The 21,547-nt window shown below is 42.5% G+C and overlaps 1 protein-coding gene across 3 annotated transcripts in view; it reads left to right on the top strand.

Moving 5' to 3' along the window:
- Positions 1-21,547, top strand: part of LOC108783985 (long-chain-fatty-acid--CoA ligase 6-like) — a 171,883-nt gene that overhangs the window by 54,202 nt on the left and 96,134 nt on the right. The window contains exon 1 of one of the 3 annotated variants that reach the window (XM_018552706.1): positions 3,788-4,080. The exons of the other annotated variants lie outside the window; for them this stretch is intronic. The gene's annotated coding sequence lies outside the window, so the exon portion shown is untranslated. Of the gene's footprint in view, positions 1-3,787; positions 4,081-21,547 lie in introns of those variants that run through there. 3 annotated transcript variants of the gene reach the window in all.

The following is a 21,547-nucleotide window of genomic DNA, read 5'->3' on the forward strand; positions in this document are numbered from 1 at the left end:
GCCCCCTGCCAGACACGCCCCCCCGGCTGCACGCATGCCCGCCCACCTGTTTGTGGCTCCCTGGACGGCAGAGCACAGCTGCAGCCAGGTAAGACATCCCCCGAAAATAAGACCTAGTGTCTTATTTCGTGCAAAAAAAAAAATAAGACACTGTCTTATTTTCGGGGAAACACTTTAACTGTTTTGTGAGTGATGAGGCTACCATGCTACACACACTGCTTCCTCATACACTCAAAGGAGTAATTTATCAAGCAGCCATCTTGTATTACATATGGCAGCTAGCTGGGACACACACTAGCAACCCTGATACACAAACTTTCCTATATTTCTACACACAGCACATGGAGCACACACACACACAGCCTATTACCTGCTCCCTGGCTGCAGCCTGCCTCTGACTCACCCATTGGTCGCAGAGTCTATGGATCCTCAACAGATAGCCGCACGACCCAGGTGTGGCATGACTAATAACCCTGCCAACCTGGGCATGTGACATTTCTCAACTAACTTTATCAGTAGGGCCAGTTAGAATTCTAGGAAATTTTAAAGAAATCATATAGAGATCTATTTGGTTTCAGTATCTTTTGAGTCCAATGAAATCCTTATCCCATCTAAACCGTGATGAAGGGGGTGTATGAACAATTAAAAGGTACTTTTGGACTCTTTCACCTTTTGCTTTGGGGCCCTTTATTTCAAAACATTGAGTCACTTCTGGTCACCCAACAAGGGAGGTCTGTTTTGTTTGGGAACTGCCTTGCTTGTGCCAGTGAGCCTATTTGCAAAGTTTCCTGCATCATGACAATTTGCATGAGCACAGAAACCCCAGTGCTTCTTAAATGTGTTCTTTTGGAGTCAGGCCAGGATGTCAGTGGTGACAATTTCTCTGGAATTTCAGCACCCTCCTTACCTTCAACAATAGCGCTCACTGACATGGTGGCAAGAGAGTTTTTTAGTCTTCATGGCGAACGGGAAATGTCCAGCCTTGACTTAATGCTATAATGAATACTACCTATGATGCACAAACAATGCAAGTTTGATTTTTATTGCTTTTTACAGGTCCATTCTGCACAGTGATTCATCCATGGTTGACAGCTGTCCCTAATTTCCAGGGGTAATCCCACATTAAGATTTATCCAGGGAAATGTCCCTGGTTTGGATTATCTCAAATTGTTATAGTACATCTCTCTTCTCATCCATATGATGTTTCTCTTATTTAGAGGCAGCATTTAAAATGCATAAACACATTCATTTTTCAATTTCATATACTGTGTTCTGTGGTTAGTTATGAAAGTATTATGTGAAGGTTTAAAATTCTGGCACATATATCCATTACTGTACTGAAAAGTCATGCAGAGCTGACCCGTGCTATCTTGAAATTACAGCCTGCTTGTACCATAGAGGTAAACATGCCATGTGCAATTGCTAATACGTTGCTATGCTAATGTGTATCATGTGAGCCGCTGAATCTGTAAGAACATAACTAAACACGCATATGAATAATCCTTAATTTGTTTCTGGTATTTTCTCTTTATGTGCTAAGTAACAATTAGATAGCAGGTAAAAATTTCAAGCAAATAATTTTCTAAACCTGGCACTAAGTTTGGAGACGGTCACGTGGCAGCTGGCAATATGCTGGAGGCTTCTAGGGATGTGAATATATATTTTTTTGCTATTGTGATATTTATAGATTCGTGTGATATTGGGGTTGATTTACAAAATGATTACAGGGTGTTCACTCTAATTCTCACAATGCAAATTATATCTTTACTTAACTTAAAGTAGACATTCACCCTGGAATTATTCAGTGAACAATACACAGCCATATAATACTTCTACCTTGATAAATGTATAGCACCATCTTTGACTTCTGTCTGCACAGAAAAAGATGTTAAGAGATAACAAAAGTAAAATAAAAAGGAATAAAATGACAGTACTTAACAGTCCTGGGTTTATAAGTTCTGACAGAGTCCAGTTCAATGCACAGGCAATGGATCTGAATGGCTCTTTCTCCCAGTAAGGCTTTCAGAGATTCTGTCTTGATGCTAAAGGGGAATTCTTCTTGGATAATACATGAGCTTCTCCTTCTGATGTTGGGAACTTTGATGTTATGAATTTCTTGATGTCACGAGAGCCCCCTTGTCAGCCCTGCGCAGCCATTTTTGTCAGTCATCTAGAGGGTGTCACCAAGGCGGCCCATAAGGCAGAGCTGGGGAGGGTGAGCAGGAGACTAAGAGTAACAGTAGACCAATTAATTTCAGAAAAAAAAAAAACAGCCTTTAGTGCTACTTTAATATTAGTTACAATGGAATAACAAAACAAATTAGGGAGTACGAGTACTGATATTTTTTCTTTGCCACTGGCCAGTATCGAATACAGATAAGTCCTATAAAGGAAGCCAGGCGGCATGTAATGACTCGCCGCCTTGTTTCCTGATTAGCCGGGAAGCCAGGTGGCGTTTAATGACTCACCGCCTGGCTTCCTGATTAGCTGGGAAGCTGGCTCCATACTCCATCATCACCAGGTGACGAGGAAGCATGCAGCCGGCTTTCTGGCTGCACTCACCAGGTGGGTAATGACTCGCTGCCCGAGTTCCTTACTGGCCAGCTTCCCTACCAATAAGGAAGCTGGGTCATTACACGCCGTCCTGCTTGCTGATTGGCCAGGAAGCCGGCCCCATGCTCTCTCGTCACCAAGTGACGAGGGAGTATGGAGCCTGCTTCCGGCCATTTAAGAAGCTGGGGGGGCGAGTCATTACCTGGTTCTCATTTCCTGATTGGCAGGGAAGCTGGCTCCATGCTTCCTGGTGACGAGGGATCATTAAGACAGTTTCCCGGCCAATCAGGAAGCCAGGAGGCATGTAATGACTCGCTGCCTGATACCAGAAGCTCTGGTATCGGAATAAGCATCGGGAGTATTTGGGCGAGTACAGGTACTCGGGCCAAATACTCGGTGTCTGCACCGATACCAATAATAGTATCGGTGCATCCCTAAATCAAACCATTGAATATTTGTAAACCTGGCAATGTAAAATATCTTAACTCGAAACATCACACACAGCAATTGATTACCCTGTTCAATTATTTCAAGTGAGGTTTGAATTGGTCAGATTGCTAGCAGAATCATCATTTAAAGTGTATGTACACCCTAACAAATGAACCTCTCTTATTTGCTCCCTTTTGCCATTGAAAGCGTTTTGTTATACCTGCTGATTTTGCCATAAATCTTGTGAGCGGATAACTTCCTATGCTCTCTGTCTGTGCATAAGGAGGGGTTATGGAAATGAAGAGGGGGAGGAGATGAGGATAGGTCTGTGTTCTTTGCAATCCATCAGATATAAAGTGTGCAGAGTTCACACTACATACTTTGGAATTCAGAGCTGTGTTGTCATGTCTAAGAGGAAGGTCAGAGCATTCTTTATTTCTGGCACATGAACACTTATTTTTCTGCTGTTGTAACGCGTTCAAAGGGATAAACCATGGGAAATGTGTATATATGCCAAAGATGTGCTAAATGTTTAGGGTTTTTTTTCATTATGCCTTGACATACACTCTAATATATCTTTGTCTTTGTCTGAGTTCCTCTTAAAGTGAAAGTGTCCTTGGAATACCCACTGCTTAAAAGAAAATCACTGATCTAGATTACACAGACATAATAAACAGCTTGCTGTTTGCTCTGAAGCCACAAGGCAGTGTAGGAGTCGCCTCCCCGGGTGCTTCTGCCGTCTCCAGGCAGCCTAAGCTGACATTAGCCAAGCTTAACTCATTTGGGCAGTTTACAGATTGGAATAGGGAGGAGCTGACAGAGACTTGAGCGCAGAGCATCATGTGTGCTTTCCCTTTAAGTTTTTCCAGCAGGCGAGCTGACTGTGTCTTTGGAGACCTGCAGTGATTTCAAGCATGCGTCTTTATGGATCAAGATGAGATCGCTGCAAGCTGCACAAAAAAACATATTTATAACAATCATCTCATTTCATTGCAATTGCAACACCCCTGACTGTGCAGGATGAGGCCGACTGTTCCCCTATAATAACAGGCTGCTGAATTCTTACAGCACTCTGTGGTGAAAACTTTCACAACCAAGGTATGAGTGCTCTCCTTATATTAACAGATTTTTCTTCTAGGGTATAAATGCATGTCCCCATAGTTACCAGATGATGTTACAGACTTTTATAGATGTTCTGTTTCCTGGATGGCTATTTTAAATGCTGACAGTATTGATCGAGTTAAATGTATATAGATGTTCTTGTTATTGACTGCTCTGTTGCATAGTAGGAAATGTGATTTCATTTTAAAATAGCGGAGATCTGTTTGTATAGTAAAGATATCTGGTATCTCAGTCCATCTGTAGGTACAGGCCTGCAGGAGTTTCACATCAGTAATCTGGTATTCGGTATCTGTTGTCCTTGATGCTTATCCGTATTTACTGTGAAATATGCTCAGTGCATGGTACATGAGTAAAAGTCAATATCCAGGTAGATGGATACAGGTAGATGGATAGTTTTTTAACTATGATCTTTCAATATGTGTCCCTTTAAAGACATGCTCTGCTCCCCGCACTCTGACAAAGTCTAAAAGCATGTGCGATCAGATCAAATCCTCCAATCAAGTGCAAGAGGAATTGCTACTTTTCTTTAAACGGCATGTAACACAACTTTTTATGTTGGATAGAGTGGGGAAGGATTAGAACCTCCGTCGGGTTATTGTTACTGCCTATGTTCCCACTGAAGAGATTCACTCTCAGAAAGTGATGGAAAATCCAGCATTTCTGACACAGAAACAGGAGGTAAGGGGAAACCTTTCAATGTTGACCTGTTCGGTAGACATGTAACCCCCCCCCCCAAAAAAAAATGAGTTTCATTTTGTTTCGGATCCATTCAGATTTCTATATCTTTAGTTTTTCAGATTCTGGATCCGAAATCTGATTCGGTTCGTTATTCGGATTTCGGATCCGTCCAAATTTTCGTTTTGAAACGAAGTCACATGACCGTGCTTGTAGTGCAAACCTCAACAGGCAAAAAAAACACATCTGACTGGCCAGAGAACAGTCACGCTTGAATGTCCGATTTAGTTTCGTTTTGAATTACATTAGTATGGAACCAAATTTTCGTTAAATGAACAGTCGGATTTGTTCGCATTTGGCTGTATCCGAATGTTCAAATTTAAAAGAGAACTATGGGGTCAGTGCTTTTCCCCATAGTTCTCCTAAGGGTCATGGTAGGACATAATTGGCGTCCTCCCGTGACCTACAGCTAGGGGTATACTGAGATCGCCACAGCCAGCACGGATCCCGACATTACTGTCAAGATCCACCCAGCTGCGTGATTGACAGCTGGCTCTGCCTATTTAGAGTCAGAATTGGTTCTGACACCACTCCAAGCTCTCTCCTGTGATGGACTACAATCTCAATACAAATTAGTAAACTAAACGTGAGATTGTAGTCCATCACGGGAGTGAGCTTGGAGTGGTGACTACTTTACAACACACACAGGGACCATGGGGAACAAAAGTAGCCACTCTCCAGAAGGAAGGACAGTGTCAGCATGAATTCAGAGATGATTTGAAGATCTAAAGTTGAGTGATGCACAAATACGATAAATTTTTGTTAATAGTTAAGGTACTTGAATACATTTTTTAAGATTTCATTCATGAGTTTAGTGTCACGTTAATAATCTGCATACCTGGGGGCTTGGCAGTGGTATACCCATTGCTTAAATACATTGTGCTCCTCTTTCTGAAACTTGTGAAGTATGTGAAACTGCAAATCCCATAATGCCTCTGGAAGCCATGCGTGTGGCTTTTAGTGTCTTGCAAAGCCTTATGGGACTTCTAGGTAAACAGCTGAAGTACCAAGGTTGCCTACACTTGCTTTACTTTATCCAAAACTAACAAAAAATGTTTTGGCTTAACCTACACTTTAATTTCCTTGACATGATTGGGTATTTGAAGTGAACCCAGGGTCACTAGGCTAGGTGAACATTCTACATCTTCAGTAAATACACACCTGTCAGTGTGGAAATTATATTCATCATAAGCACTGATGTGTGTGAGAATGTTTGCATTGGCTAGTGGCTGAGAGTTTCTTTGGCCTGCAGAGGCTCAGAAAGTCCTATAAATTAACACGGTAGGCACTTAGTCCCCCTATTGATTCCATACTAACTCATCAAAACAATATGAAGAATTCAGGGCTCTGAACAGTAAATCTGAATACAGAGAAAGTTAAATTGGTGATGCTCAGTTAGTGACTTTGTGCTATGTAATTTGATTTGATTGTTGAATGAATGGTTCTCTTGTTCCATGTGGCATGCTTTTATATTATGATGGCATTTTTTATACTGCTTATTCCTTGGTATTACATTTGCTGTTTCTATTAGACTATTTAAAAATATGAGATGTAGGAAATAGTGAAAACTATGGGGTCTATTCATGACTGCCGTAGGCAGCCGAGTGAATGACCGACCTGAAGCAAATTATTCGGCTATTCACTTCAGGCTGGTACGGCTGATTTCAGCCGTACATTGGGTGGCTTCGCGCGGCTTCGGCCGACCCGAAGTGCAAAAGGAGTTCGACTCAGCCGATCCAACATCTGGATCGGCTAAGCCGAACCTCCGGCAGGCTACTCACTGCTGTTCGGGCTATTCTTATAGATGCCGAACAGCAGTGAGTGAATAGCCGAATGCTGTTCTGCTCGCTCCCTCTGTGGGACCGAGCAGAACAGAAAAATAGTTAAAAAAGTAGAAAAGAATAAATAGAAAACGATTGTGCGGAGCTAGTAGTGACAGCTAGCTCCGCCAAATTGTTTTCTATTGGCCGGCGGTTCTGCTGCCGTCAAAAAAAAAAGATTTGGCAATAGGAATGCATTGCTAGATTCCTATTGGCTATTGCAAATTGAAATAGCCAATAGGAATCTAGAAATACATTTCTATGGTGACATTTTTTTTTTTCCTGACACGGCTCCGTGTCACAATAAAAATAAAAAAGACAAGAAAAAGCAGTGTTTCTCTCCTGGGCGGCCGAGAGCGGGAGACTCTCGGAGCGCCCGGGAGAGTTAGGCTGTCTGGAGATCAGTGTCCCTGGTTAGCTGGTAAGTGGCCGGAGCCAGCCTTAACATCACGGCTGGTTCCGCCCAGCTGTTTGAAGCAGGCTGTCGGAAGGCCATTGGCCGGCCGCTCGGCCAGCTTCGGCTTTCACCTCGGCTCAGTCGAGCTGAAGCATATGCCTTAAATGAACATTCTGGTACTGATACATATACTTCAACTACCTAATCATCATGCTTTGCTTTCATATGCAGAAATACTTACAGGCAGTCCCCGAGTTACAAACATCCAACTTACATATGACTCCTACTTACAAAGGAGGCTATCACTGTACAGCAGGTGGTCCCATGCTGCAGCCCAAGTGTACCGCGCAGCATTTCAGTAGTTGCTCATCCCAACAAGGAGTGTCCACCTTTTTGGGTCTGGTTCGTAGTACTGTATGTACATTACAGGAAGCTGGCTCTCGTTAGACATACAGACGAGGGGTGCCCACCTCTTCTTCCGGGTCACTGTGAGCTTTTTTACTGCTGTCTGTATCCTCATTAGAAAGATTTAATCTCACTTCCTGTGCTTGAAACAACAGGAAGTGAGATGAAATGTACCACTAGGAAGGGAAATTTAATCCTGTAAGAGTTATCATGGGAAAAACGTGTCTCCACTGAAGCTTTATCACCAATCTTTGTTTCCACGACAACCCAAAATGTTCAAAATCCAATTGTCACAGGGACAGAAAATGAGGTGAAATCTTCTGAACAGGGGCACACACAGAACAAACATTACCAGGGCCAAACCCTTCCCTATGCTATCCAAAACAAACAAACATTTTTTTGGCTGGCGTTACACCTAAAAAATGTACCTGTTCCAGCTTACATAGAAATTCAACTTAAGAACACACCTACAGTCCCTATCTTGTTCGTAACCCGGGGACTGCCTGTATATATTTCCATTTTTTTAGATCTCTTCCACATTTTCTTCGGTTAGCTTAAAATGGGCAGTTTCTCCCTGTAGAATGACTGGCAGGGAAACATCTGCCCATTCCCCATGGCACATGGACCCACTTGTGAGTATAGCTCCACAATTCTGCCCATTATGCCAAGTCTACTAACCACTTAGTCAAGCAAGGTTCATATTATAAGAACAAAGCCACCCTTGTGTGTGCTAGTAAGCTGTGTGTGTCTCAACAAACACACAGGCACAGCAAGGCTAGCCTCTACAATGCTCCCCAATCTTCTCCGGTAGATGGTCAGCTGATCTGTCCCTTGTGATATTGTACGGGACAGAAAGTTCAGGGAAGGGAAGCTGAGAGAGTTGGAGCTGTTCTGAAACATGATCACCGTAAGTGCTTGGACAAAAGTTTAAATAATACTTTGCCGGGCAATCTATATTTGTTTGATCCATATTCATTAATGAATTGAGAGTTTACTACTTTAATCTCTCATGTCAGCATGTTCCTTGTTCGTATATATGCATTGCAGCAGAGCCGTATTGGCTCTGCTGCAATGCAAGTCATATGCAAGTCATTAAAAGGATGCTGATATTAAAACCAATTCAGTTACTTACACTCGCTCTCTGTAATAAATAATACATTTATTGATTAGTTAAATGAATGCATACTGGCATCATTTGGGTTTGTTTATATCTGCCTGGAGTCATTTACTAGTGTACCGTGGCCAACAGCTTTTATATCTTAGTTAAAAGCAGTAAGATCAACAAGACATGTATTTCTGCAGACCAAGATAACAAAAGTAACAGAGGGTGAAATATTCTATAGCAAAACTATTCAGTAGCTATCTGGAGTAGATATCATGGCAAGGTTTCAAGGAATTGGTCTTTTTTTATGTAGCTGACATAGGAGCCTTGTGCCAACAGTGGTCTGTTGTAATACATTGCAGCCAATCAGAATTTGGCTTTCAGTGGACAACCTTATCTGCTGCCATAGCTTAGCTGTCCTTTGGGGTTGTTCCTGCACTCATAGAAGCAGCAAAGAGAAAATCAGACAAAACTTCTATATCATCTAATTAACGTTTCATCAGACTTTGGGGTTGATTTACTAAAGGAATAGAGAATGTTCACTTAGCAAAGTAAATGTTACTTCTTCATAGGATATTGACACTATGTACTTTGCTTAGTGAATAAGGTGAGGCTGTTTTCCCTTTAATCATCCAGTCATATGTATAATTGGGTATTCGCAAGGTGAACCCAACTTTACCTAATATATTTACTAAGCTAAGTGAACATTTTGCTAAGTGAACCTTTTCTACTCATTTACTAAATGAACCCGTTTGTGTGATGAGATTGTCTGTAGTGATAGTTAGTACCTTTTATATACTTCCCTGTTATCAGTGAAGTTAACATGTGTGGGCTGATCACCATCTAAATTTGGCCATACATGTTCATACGAAAAATCTGGTCAGAACATTGGATAATGCCATCAGACACTTGATGAATGTTGTTCAAAATGTCTTTTGATTTTAACATTTGATTTTGAAATGATTGGAGTTTCCTGAAGGAAAACCACATTCACTGTTAGAATTTCATTTGCTCAAGAAAAATGTTCCATCCTGCTGACTCGATTTTTTTTTCTGTCACTACTTTAAAAAAAACGATTGTCGATCTGACCCCATTAACTATTAGAAAATCAAACAAACATTCCAAAATGAATTTCTTTGAATACAATTCTAGTGGTGTATGGCCAGCTTACCTCATTGGGTTGGAGTAGCTCACGAGTAGCCAAATGAAATGTCACTTTTTAATGTAAATAAGGTAAAGCTAAGTGAAAACTCAATTTGCAGGGAATAGCCAATCATGTCCAAGAAAAAATAAAAAAAACAGCATTGAACATCAATCATGACTAAGTGGTTAATGTAAACACAGTTTCACCACAGTTTCAATAAGTTAGGTGAAAATTCAGCTAAGCCAATAAGGTTAAGCTCTGCTCTGGGCTGGGGGGTGGTTGTTGTTTGGCACGTGCTGCCAGTGAATGGTCGGGGAACCTGGGGGTCTGCCAGTGGATGCTTGTAAGTTCTGGGTCCAGTGGCTCTTTTCGGCATCCCGCCCAGCTCACTGACGTCTCTGGTTGCCAGGAGCTGGGCGGGACACCAGCCAGAGAGTCCCACAGCCAGACAGAGCATCACAGGTTGCTAAGAGCTTTTATCAACCTGGATCGAAGTTGCCACCCCCCTGATGCCCCCCCACACCTTCCGCCCCTCAATGAGATGCTGCCTGAGGCAGCTGCTTCATTATTGGGACAGCCCTGGCTGTGCTGCAGTAATCCAGTCATGTGCATCCAAAAATCCATTTTTTCAATTTTGAATCATTATTGGGTATTATTTTGCTCAGCTGCACCTCATTCACTGAGTAGAAATTCAATTTGTAATGAACATGGTCTGTTCGTTTAGTAAAACAACCCCACCAGGTATCTTTGATTCTCCGGATAGGGTAACCAGAGGTCTCTGACCAACATGCAGCAATTGAATAAGATCTCCAGAGAAATGTTGTATGCACAGGTTTGAGTTAGGAATGCTAATCTGACTCACCTCTATGCCCTCAGCCTGGGAACCTTCAATTTTAATTTCCCAAACTAATCACCTCCACCCCCAAGTGCTCTTACGAGTCACTGCTGAAATGTTTAATTAGACGGAGCCATGTGGGAAATATTAAACACAGGCCAGAGAACAGGCTACAAACGAGATGCCTTAACTTTTATTCATATAAACATATAACTGGTATAATGGTATTACAGCACAGCTTTAACTTTTCCTAATACCGAATGCCACCACCACATACAATGTTCCTCTAACATTTAAAAGCAAGTCATTAAACGGGGTCTTTGGGAAATCTGAGAAATAGATCAAGCAAGATTTAATAGGGACTATGTGGAAAGCTATAGTGTATTTATGCCCATTTTTTAAATTATATATTTAGATAGAGTGGGAGGATTAAAACTCCTGTCAGGATTACATTTTGAGATTCTTCGTTAAGGTGCCCATACACTGCTCGATTCTCGTACGAGAAATGCGGGAAATCCCGCGATCGTACGAGAATCGAGCAGTGTGAACGAAGACGTGCGACTGTTTCTACTGTACAGTTGTACGTCTTTTGTCTAAGGAGCACGCTAGAAAACCAGCCGAAAATCGTACGATTTTCGGCTGGTTTGAACGGTGCTCGGGAGACAAATGCCGAACGGGCCGGTGTGTGCGCACACTGCCCGTTCAGCATTGCGGTCATCGGAAGCCTGCCCCTCAGGGGGGCGGGCTTGCGATGATCGAGAGTACGATCTGCCTGTCCAAGATGGGCAGATCGTACGTTTTTTTAATCACTTTACAACCATCGCAAGACTAAGGTCTTGCGATGGTTGTACAGTGTATGGGCACCTTTTGAGAGATATCTATACTTCCTGTTTGGTAACCCCCAGGATAGGAAGTGAGGAGAAATTTCTATAACAGCAACAGAGAGAGAGGCAACAATATTCTCTCTATGTTAAAGGCATAGTCCAGCCTTTCTTAAAAAAATAAATATAAATAATAATAATTACACATTATTAAAAGAAAGATTTGCATATATTGACTTTGCATTTGAGCCTGCAAAACATTGAAACCACAATTAGATGGCGGGTGAAATGCTCAGGCTCGCAGACTCTTTCTCCCAGGCAAGGTACATACAGAGCTATGGACTTTCAGTTATGGGATGAAAGAAGTATTAATGGACTACAAGTCAGGTGATGTCACCACACGTACACCACATGTACTCCATTGAGAACTATGAGTCCCTCTGCCATGAGATTCTCCATTCACATTCCAGTAAATGACTCTGTGAATGGATGATAGGGGGAGCCACGCACTGCCAGGCCAATATAAAAAAAATGGCAGGAGCCGGCAGGGAGAAGATCCCTATGATTTAGGTAACTGCATTGGGGACATTTGGGGGTGAGGGGCTGAGAGATGTGACCATCTTTCATGTTACACCCTGAAAATGGGTGTATCTTGAAACATGGTCTAAAAAGTGGAGTTATTCTTTAAGTAGGGGAATGTTACTATCTCTGAGTTTTATTTTTGTTTATTTCCCTGTTGAAGATTTTTGCTCACTTCTTTTCTGGTAAAATGTTATCCCAGAACAGGAAGTGAGGTGGATTCTCTTTGATGGAGCCCTGGCTAGCAGTAAAATCAGAGAGGGGTTCTAACCCTTCTCTATTATATACAAAACTAAAAATAAAGTTTTAGGTATAGAAACAGTTTAAAGTGTTACTAAACCCTAACATTGTATTAATTATTACACTAGCTGACATTAGTATTTACTTGGTCTGTTGCTTTATCTTCTTTAAAATCTTCCATGACTTGAGCCGGTCACAAGTTTACTGTTTTAGGGTGGCCCCAGTGCTTATCAAGGTCCTGTGGAGCCACCCTAGCAAGCGCTTTCCCCAGCAGGCAGTCCCTACGCTGTGTGCTTCAGCACAAACACACAGCACTGAAGCCTAGGGATGGCAACCAGCTGGAGTCTCTGCTCTCCCATATGATAAGCCCCCCGCACTGCAAGGGTTAAGTGCTCGTTTTTGTCTAGGAAGAAAAATAACAAAGACATACTCACCTAAACCTCAGAGCCAACTGGCTTCTAGACCAGTCCCTACAACCTCTCTCCTCCTTCACCCCAGCAATGGAATGTCCATCAGCGTCCTCATGTCCTATACACTGTATTGGACGTGATGACACACAGGACCTTAGACTGTCAGAGCAGAGGGGGAGCGAGACTGCAGGGACTGGTCTAGCAGCCAGATGGCTCAGAAGTCCATGTAAGGATATCTTTGTTTTTTTTGTCCCTAGAAAAAAACAAGCAAGGGTGGCCCCACTGCAAGGGTTAAGAATATTTCTGCTCGGAGTTCTTTTTTAAGAAATGAAACATGTGATCTATAGTTTTGTCTAAATATTGCATGCAGTGAGAATTCTGCCCTTTAACCTGTTTATGTATCACTTTTAGATTATTTATATGTAGATAATATACACTGCCAAGTGTCATTAACACTTTATTAGATATATAGTCTCTAAGTTATAATGACATTAAACTCAGGAGTTCAATCTTAAAAATGCATTCAAGTCACTTAAAGTGACATTAAACCCTCAGAACATAAAACAATAGTGTAATGTGTGCCTTACTGTAATCCATGGTAGTTTCCCTTCTCTTTGCTGCTCTTCCTTTTAAATCTGTATCTGTTCTCATGCTGGGCAGAACTTCTGTTTTGCAGCAGACTGCCTTGTCTCTGAAATGGATACATGGTGTCTGTGTGTACGTTTGCAACCTGAGCCAGCACTACAGGAAGAGGCACTCAGCTGTAAAGGGATGTTCTCCCCCAGCATGAGAAGACATGAGGATTTAAAAGGAAGAGCAGCAAAGAGAAGGGAAACTACCATGGATTACAGTAAGGCACACATTACAGTATTGGTTTATGTTAAAAAATCTGAGAGTTTCATGTCACTTTAACTATTAACAAACATGTATCTTATTTGTGGATCACTCGGCTGTAGATCCTCAAATCATCTCTGAATTGGTGCTGACAGTGTCCTGCCTTCTGGAGGGTGGCGACTTTTGTTCCCCATGTTCCCTGTGTGTGTTGTAAAGTAGCCACCGCTCCAAGCTCACTCCCGTGATGGACTACAAATTATTAAACTAAACGTGAGATTGTAGTCCATCACGGAAGCGGGTGTGGAGTGGTAGCCACTTTACAACACACACAGGGACCATGGGGAACAAAAGTGCCCACCCTCCAGGAGGAAGGACAGTGTCAGCACCAATTCAGAGATTATTTGAGGATCTACAGCTGAGTGATGCACAAATATTTATACAACAGTTTCTTACCTTGTTAGAATCTGTACACACTATAAAATCTCAATTAACGACTTTTGCTTAAAATTTAGGGATGCACCGATACCTATACTAGTATCGATATCGGTGCCGATACCAAGTATTTGGGCGAGTACTCGTACTTGCCCAAATGCTCCGATGCCTAGCACGAGTACTTCCTGTATCAGGAAGCCGGGCAGCGTGTAATGATTGGCCGGGAATCGGCTCCATGCTCTCTCATCACTTGTAATGAGAGAGCATGGAGCCAACTTCCCGGCCAATCAGGAAGCCAAGCAGCGTGTAATGATGCACTGCCCGGCATTCTGATTGGCCGGGAAGCTGGCTTCATGCTCCCTTGTCACCGCCTGGGTACCGGAGGAAGGCTGCGTTCTAGCTGGAGAGGTGCCGGGGGTGATATGCTGGACATACAAAGGTAAGAGGGGACTTTCTTGCTAATCGGGAGGCTAGTCTTTACACGCTGCCCGGCTTCCCTTCTAATCAGGAAGCCAGGTGGCAAGTCATTACACGCCACCTGGCTTCCTGAATGGGACTTCCGTTACTCGGTAATTGGTATCAGCGAGTACCGGAAAAAAAAATTATCGGTACTCGTACTCGGTACCAAAATACCGGTATCGGTGCATCCCTAATGTATTTATTGATATGTATTTATACTGATTACAAACAGTACATACATACCTACTGTATATCTCCAAAACATTTCTTCAACCATGTGTGGGAACCATGTGATGGCTTATTGGATATTCCAGTAGACCCAATTCACCTAACTTATTTTCTAAGGTAGGTGAAAATTTTGCTAAAGGAACTGCTTCTACTCATTTAGAAAATTAACCCCTTTATGTGATGAGATTATCTGCAGTGTAGGTAGTACCTTATATCCTTCCTTTATTATTATCTCTGAGGATCACAAGTTTGGGTTGGCCACCATCTAACTCATTGGGCTGGAGTAGCTCATGTTTGCTTTGCAAAGTAGATTTTTACTTTTCAAAGTGGTAAGGATAAGTAAACAATTTACTTTGCAATGAATACCTAATCATGTCCAAGTAAAATTGACTAATAAACACTTCTTGAACCAGATGCAGATTAAGCCATTGCCATGCAATTCTGTATACCATAAACATGACTTGCAGTGTGGCCGGCAAAAGAAGAGTGGTAATGTACAAACTGAAGGAACCAAAAGGAGGCAAACATACTGTATCTCATCTTGTCTCAGTTCAAACAGTCAGGACAATTGATGCCTATATGCTACAGGTTATTGCACAGCTTTATTTGGTTTTCTGAGGCGTTCACAGCATAGGCTTTCTTTGAATCTGCAGAAAAATGGCATGTTCTGAATGTTCCACTGCAGGATTTAAAATGGTGAAACCTTTTTTGTTCATAGCAACAAATCCCCACTAACCCTCTTAAAATGGACCTGCACTCAAACATTGAATGAAATGAAATCTATTATGCTGTAGGAAACATTTAGAAATGGTAATTGTGCCAAAGCAGTACCCTTAAAAATATACCTTTTGGTCTTGAATTCCTCCTGAAAAAAGCAGTGCGCTCCCTAGTATGTGAGCATGCCTAGTCACTCCTAATCTTACAGACTCATGGATGTATATCTGCAGTATAATATCATCTAAGGCGCTGCTGCCTGTGACTGATTTGGAGTGAGATTTGGCGAAGTCACTGCTGTGCTGCTCACTGTATTCCTTGCTGGAGAGGAATCTGTACTGTAATCATCTCCCTGCTTCTGTATTATTTATTCTGTGGGTCTGCACCTCCTCCCTTGCTGCATCTTGAACAATTTCCCATCAGTTATGAAATGACCAGTCAGTAGGGGGCAGCTCTGACATGAGAAAGAGAAGTATGTTAACAAATGCCCAACGCTAAACGTATAGCTTAATAAAAGTGTTATTTAGTGTAACAATAAGTGTAAATTAATAATAAATATCAATACATAGAAATAAATAATCAAATAAAGCAAGGTTCACAATCACGCCTGATTTAAATAGATAATAGCTTGCAGATGCATTCAACTAAAATTATTCAAGTCCCTTGGTAAAAGATAGTCCCCAAATGCAATCCTTCGTCCATATTTAGGTGCAAAAATATTCCCCATAAAGTGCATGTATGTTGCTTCCAATGACACCTCTCCCAAACGTGTGCTACACCACTGGTTTCAGCCGCACTCACCGAACTGGGTGGACCAGTCTATCAGAACTGGTCATAAAGGGCTCAGAACAAATCTCCCCCAGTTCACAAGGCTCAGTTTTCTCAGCAATACACTTATTCCTTCTCCTTTATCTCCCAATGTTTGTCATACACTCATAAAAAAAGCAGGGAAATCAATAGCGTAATACCGTTTGGACAAATTTTATTAAAAATCAAAGATTAAAAACACTCACAAACTTAAAAGTCAAATCTCCTTTCATCCCCAATGTTCTCAGCTTGTTACCTCCAGTCCAGAGAGCAGGTGTAGCGTTTAATTGTCCACACAACACTTCCTACAATATGTCTGGCGAGGAAGAGAAGCCCTGTTTCTACCAAGATGGCTGCCCCCACAGAGGGAAATGATGGCGGAAAAAGGCATGGTAAGTCAGTAAAAAGGAAAGATTAGATGCAGGGGGTCATACATAGGCAAAACTAATAATTGGTCCTTTCTGCTCCACTTGCCTGTTTGAGCACAGCCTCTAGAGTTCAGGTCCTCTTTAAGATAATATCCATTAATAACTTTGTCACAAATTAGATTTGCAAGCAACATGTGCCTTTAATTAATCAGAACTCTAAATACAAATTTGAAATACATATATGATTACTTATTTAGCTGCCAGAGAATTTGTCATTTCAACCATACCTCTGCTAGTCAGGAAGATCATACTCTTAGGCTGGGTTCACACCTGGGCGTTTTTCAGTGCTTATCGAAGCGCTGAAAAATGCCCTACGCCCGAAATAGTACAGCAGCTTCTTTGGGGCGGATTTCAGCGCGTATCCATTGGTATTCCCGAGTGTGGCTCGGGGTTAACAAAGCGGTAACCCCGAGCCACACTCTGGAATACAGCGTAGGTCTTACCTTGTCCGCGATCCCCGCTGTGTCCTTCGGCCGCTGCCGTCTTCCGTCCCTTGTGAGCATCCGCGTCACAGGGGGGCGAAACCGGCTGGAAGTAAACGAAAAAAAAGATAGAGAAAAAAAAGGGAAAAAAAATCATACCGCCAGGGAGGTTAAAAAACGAGCGTCAAACGCACGTTTCATTGGACTAAAAAACATGCTTACAAAACGTGCATAAAACGCGCCTATTAGGAACGGCCAGGTGTGAACGCAGCCTTATATCTTGGTTTACCATAACGCTTTCTGGGTCAGCATCCAATTCACTGGATAGAGGTGATGACATTGAATTATTGTCCACTGATGAGGCTGGAGGTGGAAAGGTGACCCATGCAATTTATAAAGGTAGAAGCAGTGTTATCTAATAACATAACCTGTCCTACTGGTGTCTGTTACAATGATAATACGTTATAATAAAATTAAATAAGATTGCATTAGGCCTTACATGCTTCATTTGGTAAATTGATTTGGCCCTTGAAAACTGCATCTTTTGAACCATCTGTAATGGTTGAATGGATGTTCTTCTATAGGAAAGAACATATTTCATATCTGTTATCCATATAGATAAAATAGAAGTGCATGTGTTTTATGTAGTAATTCGGTAGTTACAAACGTGTCATAAGATCAAAGTCTTCCAAAACTGAAATTTGCTTTCTTTTAGGCTAAATTTCCAGAGCTGTTTCAATCATGTTTTTCCACCGGTGAATAAAAAGTGGTTTTACTGAGCTTCTTGGCCAGCATGATAGATGTTTGAAGTTTAGTGATGGCTTGTACAGCTGCTTGTCTGTTTGCCTCCTCTTGCTATGCAGGATCGAAGTTCCTCTCTCCTGCTGGGTTCCAGGCTGTGTGTAGCCTTTGCCTTTGTATTTTCTTTGTTGGTTGCTGGGCAATGAGGCCTCTACAATTATTTATTATTTTGTTTACCTTTAAAAGAAGAATAGGAAAGTGCCAGATTGTTTATTACTGACAGGCTCCTTCCTTCTTTCCCAAGAAGAATTTGTATGGCTCATATAATGTCGTGTAGTTCATTATCATTGCTTCTTCAAGGTGATACATTCAGACTGCTAATCACTTTCAGGGAGGTATTTGATTGGCCAGGATGGATTTTCAGTTATTTGTATTAAAAAAGGGCCATGTAATATTTAAGGCCAGCTAAAATCAGACCCATCAATAATTTAAAACATAAAAAAATAAAAATCCTTCCTAAGGGTACACAATAAGCCAAATGTTACCATGTGTAGCCTATTCTGTGTGCCCCTGTAGTCCTGGTTTTGCTTTTTTTTTTCTTCAAAAAAACTACATTTCATGGTCTATGGAGCTATGCCTTGCCTATCCTCCATCCATTAAACCAATGAAAAGAGTCACAGGTCGACTGGACCTTATAAGATTGCACACTTGGACAGGTTTTAGACTTATACTTAAAACCAAGGAAGTCATACCTTTGGTGAAAAGGCTAAAGCCCAAGCTCCCCAGAAGTGACTGCTGTGGACAAAACATGGTAGGGCAAGTTGGAAAGGCAAGGCCCTGCTGACACCTTGGGGGCAAGTAATATACAAAGTTGATACAAACTTTAGGGGTTAATCACAAAGCGAGCCATAGGCAGCCAAGGGAATAACCCGGCCAAAGTGAAATGAGGCAAATTACGTTCGGCTATTCACTTCTGGCTTGTACGGCTGATTTCACTTCTGGCTTGTACAGCATTCGGCTCGGCACGTCTGTGCTACTGAGCAGAATAGCAAATCAATGAAAAGAGTTTAAAAAAATTACGAAGTTGAGAAAATATTTTTTAAAATGTAAGCAAATGTTACATTTAAAAAAAATAAAGATTACAAAAAATTGACAGCTAAGGAGAGCTAGCTCCGCCCAACTGTTTCCTATTACAGGACAGCCGGCTCCACCCAGTTGTTATTGTTTGATAACAGATCAGTGTCCCCAGGTCATTTGGGGACGCTGATCTGTCAGTAGAACTGGGCGGAGCCAGCCAAGATATCACGTCTGGCTCCGCCCAGCTGTCATTTGCGGGGTGAAAGCCGGCCTTCGGCAGGTCGTTTGCCCCACTTCGGGTGTCACTTCGGCTCAGTCGACCCGAAACATATGCCTTCGGCTCAACTGAGCCACTGTACGGGCTATAGTGAATAGTCGGTTCGACTGAAGGGCTCTGGCGGCTGAAGAGAGCCGAAGGATCAGCCAGAGCTACGGCTGGATCCTTCAGCTCCTTCGTGAATAACCCCGAATGTTTTTATGGCCGCACCACCATGGCATGGAGGATTGCAGCAGCGCAGATGTGGCAGGCAGCAGCAGGCAGGGGCAGATGTGGCAGATCAGTGCAGAGTATAATAACCCCCTTTGTCTCAACTTTGTCTGAACTGGTGCGCAGCCAATCAGATTAATTTTTTTCATTTTCTAAGCTGTGTAGAAAAACGAAAGATAGAAGCTAATTGGTTACTATGGGCAACTGCACAAGTTGAGATAGAACTTGTCTCGGACACATTTTATTTATTCCCCCTTGTCTCTAGGTTGGAATATCAGCCTAAATTGCCATCCTGTCCCTATGCCAATGAATTGGTAGGATCCCTACTCATTCAGTTATGCATATATCTTTATGTATTGTAACAGGGACAGGCTTGACTAGTACTGGCAGCGGGAACCCATGCACAAGACAGAGACATCCAGGAACAGTCCTAGTAGGTTTGTCCTGCACGTTTATTCAGCAAGGCAGCAAAACAAACACAGTTGCAATGCAGGAGGGCTTTGTACAGCAAGTCCATAGCATAAAACAAAACATCTGCTTGTTTGAGCCACTAGCTAAACTCAGGTCAGTTCCTCAAACAGGCAGCACTTGTACCTTTTAAGTATTCTGTCAGCACCAGTGGCGTAACATTCGCCATAGCGACCCAGGCGGCCGCTATGGGGCCTGGGCACAGGGGGGCCCAGCCAGGGCATCCCTCTGATGCCATGTGGGCCGCCTGGGTCGCTATGGCATGTAAGGTTGCTGGCTGTCACTGACACAGCTCAACAGCGGCGTTTCCCCTCAAAGCCACTGCGGAGCTGTGTCAGTGACAGCCAGCAGCTATGGCAGAAGAGGCCAGAGTTCGCAGTGAAGGAGGAGGCGGGGCCCGCCTAAGAGCAGCCCCGCCTCCTCTTACATCACTTGCCAGCGACCTAAGAGCAGGTGGGGCCAGTGATGTAAGAGGAGGCAGGGCCCGTCGATAGAAGAGGAGGTGGGGCCCGGGGACGGAAGAGGAGGCGGGGCCCGGCGACCACGGAGGCAGACAGCGCTGACAGGAATGAGGTGTGCAGCCCATATGAGACCCTGCAGAGCCCACTATTGAGAGTCTATGGTTGGCTCTGCAGGGTCACGCTCAGGTGGGCTGTTTGGTATTTCAGGTGGGCTCTGCAAGTGACATAACTTTTGCTATGGGGCCCTGTGATTTCTAGTTACGCCCCTGGTCAGCACGCAGCCTTTTCACCCAGCATACGGACTGCAAAGAGAGTGAGAGGAAGCCCTGAGCTTCAGTCCACTCACATATAAAAAGACCCGTGGATAGCTGAGACTAATAATGAGGTGTGACTACCAGGAAAAATGTGTACCTAAATAATTTTTTTGCACCCAAAGCTCTACAAAGCTCCTGGGTTCCATGAGCCAGGACCAAATTGAATAAAGCTGAAGTCCTGTGTGCCTTCCCTGTTTTCTCCTGTTCCCCCTTATCATATTGATGAGATTTTTAAAGATAACTATTCTGTTTTTATTACATTTTAGATATCACTAGGTCCAAAGGCAAAATGGAAGATGTGGTAGAACGTTTGACTGCTGGGGGAGTTGTGTGCTCTTATTAGACCAAAACTGCTTTATGTATAAACAACATGTTTATTGGGTACCTGGGCATGTCCTAGGTAAGCATGTTGGATGGATTATTTTTTTAATCCAGCTAGGTATTGAATCTTTCATTTTTTAAATTTGAGCTGTTCTTTAAAGTAGCTCTGTATGGATGCACAGTATAGCATTTTGTAGTAAATATGCAGTATTGTGGAGGATTATTACAAACGTAAAGTGACACTAAACACAGGAGTTATACCTTGAAAATGTATTCCAGTACCCCAACTATTAACAATACAGTACCATATCTGTGCATCACTCAGCTGTAGATCCTCAAATCATCTCTGAATTGGTGCTGACACTTTTCAAGTCAGTGATGGTATTATCAGATGTTCCGAGCAGATATTTCATATGGACGTTCATACAAAAGCTTCCAGTGTATGGCCAACTAATGACAGGCACCAATTAACCTGTCAGCATGTCTTTGGAGGGTGGGAGGAACCCAGAGTACCCTAATATAACCTATACAAACACAGGGACTCTCTACAGATAGTGTCCTGGCTGGGATTTGTTCAGATAAGAAGACTACACTTCTGGCTGGGATACCTTTAAAGTTTAAAGTCATCCTGTCAGAAGCATGAACAATTCGGGCTCAGCAATCTATAATAAGAGCTTTCCTTTAGTGAGAAAAGTGTGTCAAAATGATCAATAGAACTAGATATACTGTATAGTCCGCTGCAGTTATATGTAGAATGTGATT

This window comes from Nanorana parkeri, unplaced genomic scaffold (assembly GCF_000935625.1).
Source record: "Nanorana parkeri isolate BGI_ZX_2015 unplaced genomic scaffold, ASM93562v1 scaffold95, whole genome shotgun sequence".
Classification (NCBI taxonomy): Eukaryota; Metazoa; Chordata; class Amphibia; order Anura; family Dicroglossidae; genus Nanorana; species Nanorana parkeri.